This window comes from Dermacentor albipictus, unplaced genomic scaffold, assembly GCF_038994185.2.
Source record: "Dermacentor albipictus isolate Rhodes 1998 colony unplaced genomic scaffold, USDA_Dalb.pri_finalv2 scaffold_22, whole genome shotgun sequence".
NCBI classification, from domain to species: Eukaryota; Metazoa; Arthropoda; class Arachnida; order Ixodida; family Ixodidae; genus Dermacentor; species Dermacentor albipictus.
In genome coordinates, this window is record NW_027225576.1 from 4,571,769 (window position 1) to 4,587,546 (window position 15,778).

Here is a 15,778-nt window from a genome sequence, read left to right on the forward strand (position 1 = left end):
CATGGGGATCGATGAACAGATGGATCAAATGATCAACATAAAATTTATTGAGAAATTGGGCAGCAATGGCGCAGCTAAGAGAGATGAAAGAGATGACAAAGGCAGGGAGGTTAACCGGAAGATAGATATCCACATGGACGGTTCTCATTTCTTTCTGCCTCACGGTCCTAGCGGGCAGCACGCTTATGGGACCGGTACCACGGGAGAGCGGAAAGAAAGGAGATACGCAAGCGCTTGGAACGCCGACAAAGAGAGATAGTCATAGTCGACGCATAGTCGAAGACATTGTCGACGCGGGTCAAAGTGCAGTATCTGTCCTTATCAGCTTAATATCTAATACGGGTTGTATTTGGACTTAAGATGTTAAACTTATTTTAGCAAGTTGGCGGAGTGCTTAAAGGCTGCTTCATCTCCGCCACGAGTCGGTCCGGTATTGCACTATCTTCGGGATCGGCCCACGTATGGGGAGAAATTCTCTATCTACACGGCTGGATAGACGCGCACAATTTTTTCCAGAACCTAGCCATATACAACTTCGCTGTAAACACACACACACACACACAAAAGAATACGAGAGTGTCACAGTCGTTCAAGCAGGTCGCTCGACCGGAGGAATCTCAGCAGCGTCATCATCGCCTTCTGATGTGAAGATAGCATCAGCTGGTACTCCAAGACTGTCTGCTCAGAAAGAGGGCGGTCATTGAGGTGTACCAACGCCGTCACAAGCGAATGTCTCTGGGAGCTGTAAGCGAGGACAATAACCGAGGATATTGTCGATTGTTTCCTCGCTGCCGCGACTCTCACAGGCAGCACTATCAGCCATTCCGATGCGGCGAGCAAATGCATTCGTGAAAGACACTCCAAGCCATAGTCGGCAGGGAAAAGTTGTCTCGATTCGGGACAGTCCAGATGGAATGCGTAGTTGGAGGGATGGGTCCACGTGGTGCAGTCAAATATGTCGGAAACCTGGCGTGTTCCAGATGGATCGTATATGGCATCACGCGCTAGTATGTGAAACTTTGTTGCTGCGTCAGTTCTTGATAGCGAGACGAATTCCTTCACACCATCTTCATGAGCCCTCCTCGCAGCTTCATCGGCGTTTTCGTTTCCCATGATGCCGCAGTGACCTGGAAGCCACTGAAAAGTGATGTCATGTCCCTTCTCTGCTAGCTGGCGATATAGCTGCCTTATTTCCAGCAAAACTTGGTTTTGTAGTCCAGGACGTAGAGCGGATAGCAAACAATGCAGGGTTGCCTTCGAATCGGTGAAGAGGCTCCATCTTCGTGGTAGTTCTTCATGAATCGTGCTAAGTGCGCTGCGAAGTCCAGGAAGCTCGGAAGCAGTCGACGTTGTCGGGTGAGAGGTCTTCAACTGAATGGTCACGGCTTTTTCTGGAAAGATGACAGCTCCTGTAGGTTCGTCAACAGTTGTCGAGCCATCAGTGTAAATGTGAAGACGGTCCTTGTATGTCTCCCGCAGCATCAGTAAGGATAGCTGCTTGAGAGCTGGCGATGAGAGTCCTGCATTCGTTCGAATTCCCGGAACCGAGAGTTGAACATGTGGGCGAGCCAAACACCAAAGAGGTGCCAGGGGTGCGATTTTGTAGGAATTCTATTACTTTCTCTATGCCTTTTGCCGCCATCACTGCGCAGCCATTGGTCGAAAATGACCGGGCCGCACCCATTTTGTCTGTCAATCACGCGACGTCAGGAATCCGCAAAAACTGTAATCGTCATAGTGACGTTGACGCACTCACTATGCGGAGCATAAGGCACGGATTTTTGGTACGGCCAGAGGCAGGGTCGTTTCCGAAGGCATAAAAAAATGGCCGCCCCTCTGATCGCTATGGCCGTGGCTCTTCGCCGTCGCCGACGTGAACACGGGGCGCCAGACGACGCGTTTGACATGCCGGATGACCATTTTAGACGGCGTTTTTGCCTCTCGAAGGGAACGGTGCGGTTGTTGTGCGAGGAACTGGCGGGGGAAATAGAAGCTGAGCGAGCGACGGGACTGTCGGTGGAGCGGAAAGTGTTGTGTGCGCTGCGCTTCTTTGCTACCGGGAGCTTCCAAGCGTCCGTTGGGAGCGAGGAGACGATCCGTGTGTCGCAGTCGACGGTGAGCGAGTGCGTGCGACGTGTGACAGAGGCTGTCGTGAACGCAGGGGCCCGCAACAAGTGGGTCCATTTTCCAAAGATAGCCGAGGAAAAGGCATGCTAGACAGCCGTGAAGGAGGGTTTCCTTAAGCGGCGTTATCCCGGGCGTCATCGGATGCGTAGACGGCAGCCTCATAGCCATTATCGCACCCAAGGGTGAGAGCAAGGCTGTGTTCATGGCCCGCAAGGGATACTACGCCCTCAACTGCATGTTCATAAGTAAAACTCACGTTTTCTGCTATCCTTTTTGAAAGTTACGTTGCTCTCGTCAACGGGCACTTTCTCTGGTTTACGTTTTACCTCAGGTCTGCGACGCGGACATCAAAATCTTGGCCTTGGATCCTCTGCGACCGGGGTCGGACCACGACGCTTTCGTCTGGCGGACAACGTGGTTGCGCCGCCGGTTCCAAGCGGGGCGCATCGTGAATCCCGGGGAATACCTCCTCGGTGAGAAAAAACATTTTCTTTTGGCGCAGTCACGCTTCAGCAGCGCAGAACGCCGTGTTCGCTCCAACCCAAACTTTCAACCAAACCACAAGAACATGAGTAAGTCCGGAGTAAAAAAAGAAAATGAAGACATTGACTGCCACCATTGGCAATGTTCGAAGTGTTAAGTTACAAGCACATTATGTGTCTTGCGAGGAGCTCACGAAAGCAACACGTGTTAGTGCTGACTGCACCCAGTGCCTGCCAGAAGCAGAAGAAATGAACACACATTAGTGCTACTGCTACTTCTGTCATTGATAGCACCAACAAGTGTTGATTTCTTGTTTGTGGCAGGCACCGAGTAGTGCATTTGTAAATTGGTTAAGAGGTTGTGTCGGGTATGGACATGCTCAACTCGTGCTTTTACTTGTGACTTGCAACCCTGAAGTCTACCTTTGTTGAATGATGCTGTAGCTTTCCTCAGTTGACAACTTGCCTCTCGTCAGCGGAGTACTCAATGTACTATTTCCATCTTTGTGCAGGTGACAGTGGCTACCCCTTGGAGCCGTGGCTCCTGACCCCGGTTCCTGGCCATCCTCCAGTGCACACAGCCGAGGGGCAGTACAACACAGCACATGCCGCCATGCGTTCCGTAGTGGAGAGGTGCATTGGGCTCTTAAAGAGCCGTTTCCACTGTCTTCAGCGATATCGCACCCTCCTCTACGAGCCGGAACGTGCAGCCAACATTGTCGCGGCATGTGCTATGTTGCACAACCTTCGCCTTTCTGAAGGCCACAGAATCAGGCGATGACAGCGATGACGACAGCAGCAGCGGCAGTAGTAGTGAGCTTGACAATAACGGCGACCCCATGCCACACAGTCTGCCCCGAAACACGGGATCTAGAATGCACTACTTGAGAGGGTGGGCTGTTAGCGACAATGTGATTGGCATGTTTGGCACAACCCGTGCGCAGCACATGCGTTATCTGAGGTATGCGCGGTGGCAGCTGCGACGTCAACAGCAGCGGCAGCATCGCTAGGTGCATGCACACAGTCTTAAATAATTGCATTGTGCATTTGATGCTGTGAAATTGCAGATACATTTCCCATGCTGAGTTGTAGTTGATGTCTGCGTAATGCAAAGCATTCATGATTTGTTGAGAAATGTAAAAGTAGTTAAAAAAATTAAATTATGGGGTTTTACGTGCCAAAACCACCTTCTGATTATGAGGCACGCCGTAGTGGAGGGCTCCGGAAATTTCGACCACCTGGGGTTCTTCGACGTGCACCTAAATCTAAGTACACGGGTGTTTTCGCCCCTATCGAAATGCGGCCGCCGTGGCCGGTATTCGATCCCGTGACCTCGTGCTCAGCAGCCTAACACCATAGCCACTGAGCAACCACGGCGGGTACATAAAAGTTGTAGTGAAGGGTTATGTAAAGCCTGTATTTATAGTACGTGAAACAGTATCTTTAGTGGTGACATATGAGATTGAAAGCAAGCTAAAAAGTGCATTTTCAAAGTGTCTTCCACAATTTGCTTGTTGCTGCTGTCGTACGTCATCTAGATGCATGTAGCCTGCAGAATTTTTATTCTTACTCGTATCCCCTTACGCATTGATGGACATAAGCACCTGTCTCCTCACTTTCTACTAGCACAGAGAAGCTCACAAAAGCCAACATGTACAGTGCACGTCACACCTTCCGCTCCATGGAACGTGCTGTTGCACACGCAGCTTCTAGGTCCTCCACCATTTTGTCTCGCAACAACGGCAAAGTTCCTTTCGAGTGACGAAAATGCCGTCCAACTGGTCATCCGACATGTCAAACGCTGTGGCTCCCGCGAAGTGTATGCACGCACGAGCAGTTGATAGATTTCAACAATGTGACCTCACTTGTATATAGCAGAACTCGGTAATGTTGTACAGTAATATTTGTACAGTGCAAGCTAGCACTAGAAATGTGGTTGCGATGTGTAAATAAAAGCACTAGAGGAAAACTGCACCTTTCTGTATTTCAGCCTTCAACATACACTTGTTTATGTACACATCACATGCGACAGTCTCTACATTGAAGAACTGTGAGAATCATGAATACTCTGTAGTAGAGGCATTACGCAACATATCACAGACACGTTGAAATAAATATTGGATTACATTGTTCTTGCATCATAATATATCACAGGTAACGGCATGCATCGTTTAAGAAAATTGTTGTACGCTGCACAAGTACACAGTAAGAACAACTGGCTTAAACTGCACCAGAAACAGAAATGAGCAGGTGCTTAAATCGCACGCCAACCGAATATTTATCACAGCGAAATGTATAGGTACATCACTACATGTGAAAGGAACATGCTGTTGTGGCGCTCTGAAACTGAAAGAGCCATAACATCATACTTTGATATTCAGTAAGACAAACTGCATAAATATTGTACAGAAATTGCACCACAAGGGCTAAACATACAATGTATCACAACCTGAAAGATTACTGAATGACAACAAAATGTTTGATAATGAGACAGATGTGCAAGAGACATTCCAGCTCAGTACGTAGTGACACAAACAAATATGCAACAAAAAATAAACATTACAAATGAACAGAAGGAGCATAGGCAAGAAATTTTCATACCTTTTTTTTCTTTTTTGCTGTGTATATTGACAGGTTGCTTTCGACATTATATTAAGGCCCGAAACTTTCACCATTCGATGACAAGGATTAAATTGTAGAACACCTGCAGTGTGGCGTCGTGCTTAAATTGACATGACAATAACTAGGCACCAGGGGCGTAGCCAGGGGGGGGGGGGCTTATGGGGCTTCAGCCCCCCCCGAAATTCTTTCGTGCTGTCCATGCACCACCGACCAAAGCGACCTCCGGCGACGGAAATCACTCTGGATTTTGTCTAGAATGTCTTTTTGACGCTCGAAAAGACATTTGACCCCGAAGATTGCGAACTCGGGCTGGATTTCGTGGCAACGCCCATACACCGGCAGTCACATAACGCCAAGCAGTCCCATCCGAGCACAAAGTTTCAAGGGCGCTTTGATGGTGAGCGGGCTCGCCGCGGCATCTCACTGAGGCCAAGGAATCTATGAAGCGCTTGGATACCAATTGCGAAACTTTATGGGTATAAATCTCATAAGCTCTTGATGTGAAACGTGCATTGACATTCCCAAAGTTGTGCTTTAAATTTTCAATTGCGGAACTTTGTGGGTTTAATGTTGTACAAACATTTGACGCCAAAGGTCCATTGATTTTCTAAAGTCTTACATCGGAACATACAACGAGACAAGCCAAATCAACACACTAGCAGACGAGTTGACAAAGCACGCAGCGAGGTCCAATGAGACGATGAGTTGCGGTAGTTCATTTGTGCCATCATGTCACATAAAAGAATATCAACACTTTTTTAACCTACGCCAGAACATCCATGTCAAGACACTAAAGCCAGCCAAAGTAACTACGTTCTTATTTATTTTTTCAACTTTGACTTTTATTTGCCGAGGACACATTGAGCCTATTCAATTTTTTTTTTTGTTCTCGCTACCCTACCCGCGGGCTGCCAGAGCGAGCCAGAGCGCATATGTTTTTCTCGTATGGCCCCGACCACCACGAGGTGCACTTCGGTGGGCGTTCGGTTTGCTCTGGCCGAGTGGATTTTCACCTGACAGAGTTTCGGAAGCTTTCTGGCTAGCAGACGAGAAAAAAAAAAAACAACGGTCGCTCGCCGCCATCAGTGTGGGGACTCGAAGGATTGCACCGCGTTCCTTGAGCGGAACCTTTCCGGAAAGTCTTGTTTCGCCGGTGTAGGATACTGAGCAGTTTGCGTATGGTTCTCAGTGGGCCAATCGTCTCATGTTTTCTTCGGTATTAATTCCGTAGCCCCATTAGGTGCCCGATGTAGGCATTCAATTCTGGCCAACATACTTTCCTATGCGTTTTTTTTTCATTTCGGTGCCTCCGTCCCACAGAAAAAAAATACATTGTTGCGGCGCAGCGAATTGTCGCATGGTGAAACTTTGATTTTGATACTTCTTTTGCGGAAAGTAATGGGCGACGGGACGCTTCAGTTTCCGGATATGTTTATTATATTATTGCGAGAGCAATTATATGGACACTCCAGGCGCATTCCTGCCATCGCCCTCATGTTTCGTATAAAGTCCAAGGGTTATAAAATCGTGACCACGCGCTGCATGCTGTATGTGCGAGTGAAAGCGTAGGAGGGGAGGTGGAATGGGTGAGCCGACGATGGTGGCTCAGTCTTGTGTGCGCAAAGGAGAAAAGCGGGGAGCAAGCGCGCCGCCTTCCGTCGCGCGCAATACATCGGGGGGAGTGGATGGAATGGGGGCGGAATCTAGGATTCTGTGAATCTATGATTGTGCAACATGTTTATTTGCCTTGTTTAACGCATTACATACAGTTACTTTTTCATAGACTCATTGGAGACTTATATGTATACTTAAATATCTTGTTGCGAGGTTTTGTGTATACTTGCAGTGAACTTTGTTTCCAGTGACACTTTTTTGTCCTTTATCAAGCGGTATTTTCGCATTTGTATATCCCATTGTATCTTTGCATTTCTAATGTACGAGGGCGAGTCAAATGAAAGTGCGCCTACCCTAACCGCGCAGTAATGGTTCGGTTCATTATCTGCGAGGCATGCGCGTAGGAGAACGGCATGTCTCACTTACAAAAGTGACACGCAGGTGTGAAGATAAATATTCTTTGATGCTCTCATACACTGGGTTGAATATGGTTGCGTCACATATTGGACACTTCAAAAGTTGAACAGCTCGGTGTCGCGAAGTTATTGACAGCTAAAGGTGTTTCCAAAACAGAAATTATTCGCAGTATGGCTGCCGTTTACGTTGAACACGGTGTTTCATTGACCACTGTGAAGCGTTGGAGCAAACCGTTTACAGGACGTTGTAAAGACATTCCAAGACCGGGCCAAAACCATCGTGCAATCACCCCCCACACAATTTCAAAGGTTCATGAGCTGATGAAACAAGAACGGAGGATAAGCATCGATGAACTGGCAGACCGTCTGAACATCAGTCACGGTTCGGTTCACGCCATAATTCATGAGCTTCTCGGTTATAGGCTCTTTGATGCGCAATGGATCCCCAAGATTTTGATCCATCGCGAGAAGACGGAGAAGTTTCGCGCTGCCTTGACTCATCTGATCGGGTATCACAATGAGGATGACGACTTCTTGTTTGCAATTGTGATCGGGGACGAACCTTGGTGTCACTACTACGAGCCTGAAACACGACGGCAAAGCGTACAGTGGAAACATTGGAATTTACCACGCCCAAAGAACGCAAAGGCCATCATTTCCGCAGGAAACGTGTTGTTGACTTTTCTTTCGGTCGTCAGGGTCCATTACTGATAGAATTTGCTAAATCTTGAGAGGCTATCAATTGTTTCCGATACTGTGAAACGCCAGAACGGCAGTGTCTCGCAATCAAGAACGAGCAACGTGGAAAATTGACGAATGGGGTCATCTTGTTCCACGACAATGCCTGTCCCCACGTCGCTTATGTGGTTAATAGAAAACTGGCAAAGTTCAAGTGGGAAACGCTGCAGCATCCGCCATACAGCTCAGACCTGTCTCCTTGCGACTTCTAAATTTTGGGGCAACCGAAAAAACAGCTCAACGGAACCAGATACAGACTTTTTGAAGCAGCAACCCAAGGAGTTTTATAAGACGGGAATCACGCGACTCGTTAGTCAATGGGACAAATGTCTAAATTCTCATGAAGACTACTTTTAAATAAAGTACCCCGTTGTTGGCTCACATTCATTTGACTTGCCCTCGTATATCTTGCAGAATTCCTGCTTTTTATACGTGCCCTCTGTTGCGACTATGATTTCGGTGCAATAACTCACGATACACGACCGGCGACAGCTGCTTCTGCGTAATACATTAAAACAAGTTACAGCGTCATTGAGATTTTTCACTTGCCATTGCATATATACAAGAATGTAAGCACGGTTCTACAAAGTTTCATTAACATATTTGTCCTCTACTTGTTCAGTTCATTGCCTTTTAATTTTTCATATCAGTGGCATCCACTGCTTTCCTGGTTTCGCACTGATATAGTTCTAAAGTTTGTGTGATATTTTCTTTACTTAAATAGACAAAAATATAAAAGAATTGATATCTGTTATTTTGGGCAAAATTTTTGGCACATACGAGTATATTCTTTTATGAAAAAATACATATTTTATTGTTTTCACTGTGCGTAGCGTTCAAGAATTCGTTTCCAGCATCTTTGGCAATGACAATGCAGTTATTATTCATGGATTTGATCCCTTGAAAAATTGTTTAAGAGTAAGCTTTAGCTCGATCTCAATCCGACGCGGCCTATTCAAATACTTGTAACACGCAGAAACGCTTTTCTTAGATAATCCTGCTAATCGCTTTTATTGAAATTTGCTGCATTTGAGAGAGAAAGTTAAATCCTAGTTCTGTTGAAACACAACTTCGATTTAGGGCCTGAATTTTGTTTAAAATATTCTGAAAAATTCGAAAGTTTGAAAAAATAGAAGCACGACGTTTACAAACTAATAGCTATGCATGAAGAACCGACATTGTGGTTCTGTAAACGGCATCTACTATAACAGTCAAAGCGGACAAGTTTGCTATGTCAATTTGTATCTTACGTGAATTGGTTACGTTGTGTACAAGGGTTCTGCACAAGCCGTATTTCCACAATACAAAATTTTTTTGAGATTCATGTGTAACATACCCATTTTTTCCGCTGTAGAAGTACTATTAGATGCAATTCACAGAATTGTGATATCATTTTTCATTGTTGAGTAACGGAGTTTTAAACTTGATAGTTTCGTTGTCTGAAAATTTTCGATTTGGCCAATTTTAAAAAAATAATTGACCACCTAAATGAAAAATTCGAAACCAGTAGTCACTAGAATTAAACTTTTTCTTTTAAATGCAACAAACCTCCTCAAAAACGAATTCTCCTTCTACATGTATTTAAATAGGAGCACCCGAGCTAAAGCTTCCTCGAACACAGAGAGAGAAAGCAAGGACAGGAAAGGTAGGGAGGTCAACCAGAAGAGTATCCGGTTTGCTACCCTACACTGGGGGTGGGGGAAAGGGGAATAGAAAGAAGAAGAAAGGGAGAGAGTAAGCACAGAGTACGTGTGGGAGGGACACTATGCACAGGGACACTATAAACGGTCTCTTAAACCGGTGTACCTCAAGTATTGCAGTAATGCACGATTCGCTTTTCGTGCCAGTGACGGGTGTGGCCACGGTCCGAGTATCTTCGACTCGGTGAAAGGTCGTAAGTCTAGTTGGTGTAAAGTTTCCTGCAGAGAGAGGCGTTGCACATCGTAGTGGGGGCAAGTACACAATAGGTGCTCGATGGTCTCCTCGCACCCACAGTAATCGCACATCGGGCTCTCGGTCATTCCCAAACGAAAGGAATATGAGTTTGTGAATGCTACTCCCAGCCACAAGCGGTACAGCAAGGTTGCTTCACCGCGGGAAAGGCTAGATGGCACTTGTAGCCGTAGCGTGGGGTCCAGTTTATATAATCGGCAGTTGAAGGCACCTGAACTCCAGAGATCTTGCGACTTTTTGCGTGCATGTAGGCGAAGTTCCCTGGCAGCGTCAGACCTCGCCAAAGGTATGGAACGCGTCTGGGTATCTTCGTGGGCAGACCGGGCAGCCTTGTCTGCTAGGTTGTTGCCGACAATGCCACAGTGAGCAGGAATCCATTGAAATGTAATGGTGTGCCCTCTTTCCAGAGCATGGTGGTGTACTTCCCTGATGTCAGATATCATCTGCTCGTATACTCTGTGACGTAATGCAGACTTGATGCTGTGAAGCGCTGCCTTAGAGTCACAAAATACGACCCATTTCTCCGTGGGCTCTTCGGTGACGTACATCATAGCGGCATGGAGAGCTGCAAGTTCTGCCGATGTCGATGTAGTCGTGTGCGACAATTTGAATTTAACTGTAACCTTCTTGGCTGGAACAACGAATGCGGCAGTTGACCTGGCACGTGAGGTCGAACCATCGGTATATATATGTATGCGGTCATGATACTTCTGGTGTAGTAATAGGAGCGTAAGTTGCTTCAGAGCCAGCGATGGATGATTGGACTTTTTTGTAATTCCAGGAATATCAAAATTCACTTGAGGCTGTCGTAGGCACCACAGGGGAGATGAGGGCTTTGTCGCCGGTGTAAAAGATGACGGTATGCACTCTTGATGAGCGCTAATCACTCTTGAAAAGGTCGCTCGAGGTCTTTCGGCTGGTAGAGAGGTCAAATGATGGTCGGGGATCCTTGACAGATGGCGAATGTGCGCTCTGAGAGAGTCGACAACTACGTGTGTCTGGATCATATGGTCCCCAGCGATGGCAATTGTTGCTGCCGTTGACGTGCACCGAGGCAGCCCTAAACACGTGCGTAGGGCTTGACCTTGTATGCTCTCCAAGGCGCGAAAGTTCGTCTTGCATGCATTTGACAACACTGGTAGACTGTAACGTAGGAGTCCGAGAAACAGTACCCTGTAGAGCTGCATCATAGAACGGACTGGTGTACCCCAGTTTTTGCCGCAGAGAAATTTAAAGATGTGAGCAATGGCAACCAATTTCTTCTTTAGATAGACGCAGTGAGGGCTCCACGAGAGGTTGCGGTCAATGATTACACCCAGAAAGCGATGTGTCTTAGAATAGGATACCGCTTGACCATTAATTGAAACAGGATACGATGACATTTGTTTGCGCGTAAAGCCAACCAATGCGCACTTTTCAGTAGACAGGCTGAGGCCTTGTTCTCGTAGATAAGATGCCGTCATGGTTGCCGCCCGCTGGAGCCTGGCTCGTACCTGAGGTCGTGTCACCGCAGAAGCCCAGATGCAAATGTCGTCGGCGTATATTGAGACGTGAACTGACCGCGGTAGGTACTCCGCTAGTCCTACCAAGACGAGGTTGAACAGAATGGGGCTCAACACTCCACCCTGCGGCACACCATGCCTGATGTAATGTTCCGAAGTTGGGCCGTCTTCAGTCTGTAAGAAAAAGCACCTCTCAGTTAAATAGTCCCGAATCCATTGATACATCCGGCCACCAACTCCAACAGCCTCAAGCGGTTTCAGTATGGCCTCATGGGCGACGTTGTCATATGCTCCTTTAATATCTAGAAAAAGTGCCACTGATAGGCGCTTGAGGCTTTTTTGATTTTGGACCCAGGTTACGAGGTCAATGACGTTGTCGGTGGACGAGCGACCTCGACGAAAGCCCGTCATGGCGTCCGGATAGATGTTGAATCGCTCTAGGTACCATTCCAAGCGAGCAAGAATCATTCTTTCCATCAGTTTACCGACGCAGCTCGAAAGCGCAATCGGACGGTATGATGAGAGCTCAAGCGGAGACTTTCCAGGTTTCAGAATGGGGATCAAGCGGCTCGATTTCCATTGTCTAGGAACGGCGCCATTCTGCCAAGACTCATTGTAGTAGCTGAGCAGCTCGTCACGTGCGTCATGTCCAAGGTGGCATAGGGCAGCATACGTGATGCCATCAGGTTCTGGTGACGACGAACGCCTGCAGGTCGCCAACGCAGCATCGAGCTCTTCGAGTGAAAAGAGCACGTTCATTTCTGGTACACGTGCCTCAGGGATGTCATTCAATGCTGCGTCAGTAATGGTGGCCGCGGACCCAGCAACCCGTGCACAGAACTCTTCAGCCACTTGAAGTTCTGAGCGGAGTTGGTATAGGGCCAGAGCAGCAAAGGGCTTCCTTTGATGCGGAGATGAGCGAAGTCCCCTAACAGTTCTCCATATGTGCGAGAGCGATTTTCTGGGATCAAGCGACTGACAGAAAGTTTTCCATCGCTTGTCATCCAGTTTATCTATACGACGCTGTACTTTCTTCTGTATGCGTCGTGAAGCCCTCAGATCTAAGACGGACTTCGTGCGCCGATACCTCCTCTCCGCCCGTCGGCGTTCCGCACGAAGCCTCTCCAGTTCCATATCTAAGTCTGTTCGCCTTGCTGACTTTGTGAGCGAGCAGATGGATGTTTTCAATGTCTCTGCGATTGCATCTTCGATGGTGTGTGAAAGGCCTTCTCGACATGCGTCATCCATATCCTTCTTAAACTTTGTCCAATCAACTGTACGCAAGACAGTAGAGGAGCGTTGCTCAACTCCTCTAATCTTTATGTAGGTTGGAATATGGTCACTTCCATGTGTTTCAATGTCCGTGAACCAGTCGACGCTCGAGGCAAAGCGCCGTGACACCAAAGTTAAGTCCAAGCAGCTACTATAGGTGGTGCCTCGCAAAAACGTAGGGCTGCCGTCATTCACACAGCACAAATCATGGTCGGCAGCAAAGGAGGCGAGACTCCTGCCTTTGGAATCAATTTTAGTGCTTCCCCATAGCTGGTGATGCGCGTTGAAGTCACCTGTGATACCCCAGGGGCCATTGTTCATCACTAATATTTTCTTGAGTCGTTCGCCGTCAAAGTGACCCGCTGGGGATATATAGGCTCCAATTAGTGTGAATGACATATCTTTCTTTTGGATATTCAGGCAGACATATTGGTTGTCGTCGTGAGGCTCTACCGCGTTAGCGACATATGTAAAGTCCGTGCGGATGTAGATGATTACTTTCGCACTCGCACCGCATGTGGACGAGACGAAAGATTCGTAACCGGACAGTCTGAGTGGTGTTGACGTATTTAGCTCGCAAATGACCAGTATGGGAAAGCGATGTGTAAAAATGAATTGGCGAAAGTCTGCTATGCGGGTCCTTAGACCCCTAGCATTCCACTGAAAGATCGACGCACCTTTAACTTCAGTGCGGAAGGGGACTATTGGTCGAGCCATGATACTTAAACGATGCTAGCAAGCACTGGATTTAGTGCATCCAGTATTTGCAGAGCACTTCTAGCTGCTGGGGTTTGCAGCTTGTTCAGTAAGATGCGCATTGTATTAATTAGCGATTGCAGCATATCAGCCACCTGCTTGTCTTGGTCGCACAAATCACGGACAGTAGACTTCGGGGGTTGTCCAGCAAAATTTTGCTGTGATTCTGTCGGTGGATGCTGTCGTTTCGGTAGAGCCGGCCAAGATTCTACAGGTGTGGTCTTCTCAGTTGCCTTGTTCTGCGCGGTCCTTTCGACAGTGTCTGGCCCGGGCGGCAGAGGAGGAGGAGGTGTTGTAGGAAGTGGCATGCACGTCGCAGAGATAACAGCCTTCCTTGAGGGGCGCCGGCGACGGGAACGTCGCTTCCTGATTTTTTCGGCGGCTTCGCGATGAGATGAATGATCTCTCGCCATCTCTTTCAAGATAGCCATTTCCTTCCTAATAAGCGGGCATTTCCTCGAGGAAGCTTCGTGTGACCGTCCGCAGTTTGAACACTTCATCACAGTCGCGCCACATTTATCTGCAGCGTGGGGCTCGGCGCAACGGGGGCATGCTGCCTGATTTTCGCAGACGCTGCTCACATGTCCCAGTCTCATGCATTTGCGGCACTGAAGAGGTTTCTGAATGAAAGGCCGCACTGCATGTCTGAAGTGTCCCACCTTAACATGCGAGGGTATATATTTACCCTTGAATGCAATCTTCACGCAGCGTGAACTGCCTAGCCGCTTAATATCAACAATGACCTCATCATTGGCTGGCTTGATAAGAATCGGCAAGTCGTTATTAAGGATGGCGACGTCTACGTCGTAGATAACGCCACTGACTACGTCAGATCCCAGAGGGATGTAAGAGCGCACCTGAATGCCATCGATGTCCGTTACGCTGCGTAGAGTGTTCAGAGCAGCCGCATGTTGGACATCAACCGCCAGTAGATTTTTCCGAGTGTTGACTCGAATGTCCAATATTTCATTTGGCACCAGGGCTTCCAGTGACATCGACACAGATTGCCTGTTGAGTAGCTTCATGTTGACGGTGGGAAGCAAGGGCACAAATATGATGGTATTGGCGTCCGGCCTCTGCGTGTGTCTTACTGTTTGCGTGCTTGACGATGAGGACGTCCTGGTGTTTCTTCTCTTCGCTCTGCGGCTCTGCACCAGCTGGAAGTCGTCATCGGAAGTGTCCTCACTGCTGAGAGAGTAGGCATGGGTGTCCTCGCTGTCGCTGTCGCTCTGCTGACCGTTCCGCTTCCTGGAGGCGGCCGCCGCTGACGCCGCCGTCGCCGGCAGACGTGCATGGTCGTCCACTTCCATCACGACCGAGCAGGGAGCGAGGACCAGCAGATGAACTTAGAATTTCACAGAAATAAACTGGAGCAAGGAAGAACAGCTCTTTGTCAAAAACACTTCGTCGTCGTCCTCCAACAGAACAGAACATATATATATATATACATGGGGCCAGTGGCGTAGCCCCCCCTGAACAAAATTTCTGGCTACGCCACTGCTAGGCACCTCAAAATAGCAGTGCCACAGTCGGAATGCCCGCACACACCAGGCCTACTGGCACTTTTGTAGGTGAGCCTGATGGTGTACACGCTCTTATTGCTGAAGTAAACCTTGAAGAAAAAAATCATGCTGCAATGGCTATGCTACTTATGGTTGCATTAAAGGGTGACTTCAGCAATTATTTATTTGCAAACTAGCTATATTTGCCCTTCATATCATTCATACACCAGCAAATTTTAAGATAACTTACAAATGCTTTGCCTATGCTACCTTTGCTTCCTTTAATTATGTGGGGCCTGAGAGGGGGGAGGGGCTTGGCTGCCACCATGCCCCAGTGCAGCCAGCAGCAGCTGAAGCAGGCGCTCGTTGGTCTCGTGCGACCGACGCGCCACTTTGAGGCGCTGCCTCTGCACTTCGAGGCGCTGCGACTGCACTTCCTGCATTCCCGGCCACCTCCTCCCCGAGGTGCCGCAGGCTCTCCATGTGGGCCTCGTGGTGCTGCCGCAGGCTCTGCATGTGGGCCTCGTGGTGCTGTTAGCAAAGATGTGTAGTTAGTTTAATTACAGAAGCTCAGTAACAAGGCCTTCGTGTGTTGCATTCATCCGCATTTGCAGGCTATTGTCGTGTCATTGTATATTCAAACACTGGAAATATCTTTCTGGCCCATCAAACTTGTGCCGTCGCATTCCATTAAGATGTGTTACATTGCTATACTTGTTTCCTTGAACTTAACGCCACTTTTTTTCTTTTTGCCACATAACTGCGTAGATATTTACGCATCTTATATCACGTGA

At 47.9% G+C, this 15,778-nt stretch overlaps 1 pseudogene; it reads left to right on the plus strand.

Moving 5' to 3' along the window:
* Positions 1-284: 284 nt before the first annotated feature.
* Positions 285-464, plus strand: LOC139052432 (U2 spliceosomal RNA; annotated as a pseudogene).
* The last annotated feature ends 15,314 nt before the right edge of the window (positions 465-15,778 follow it).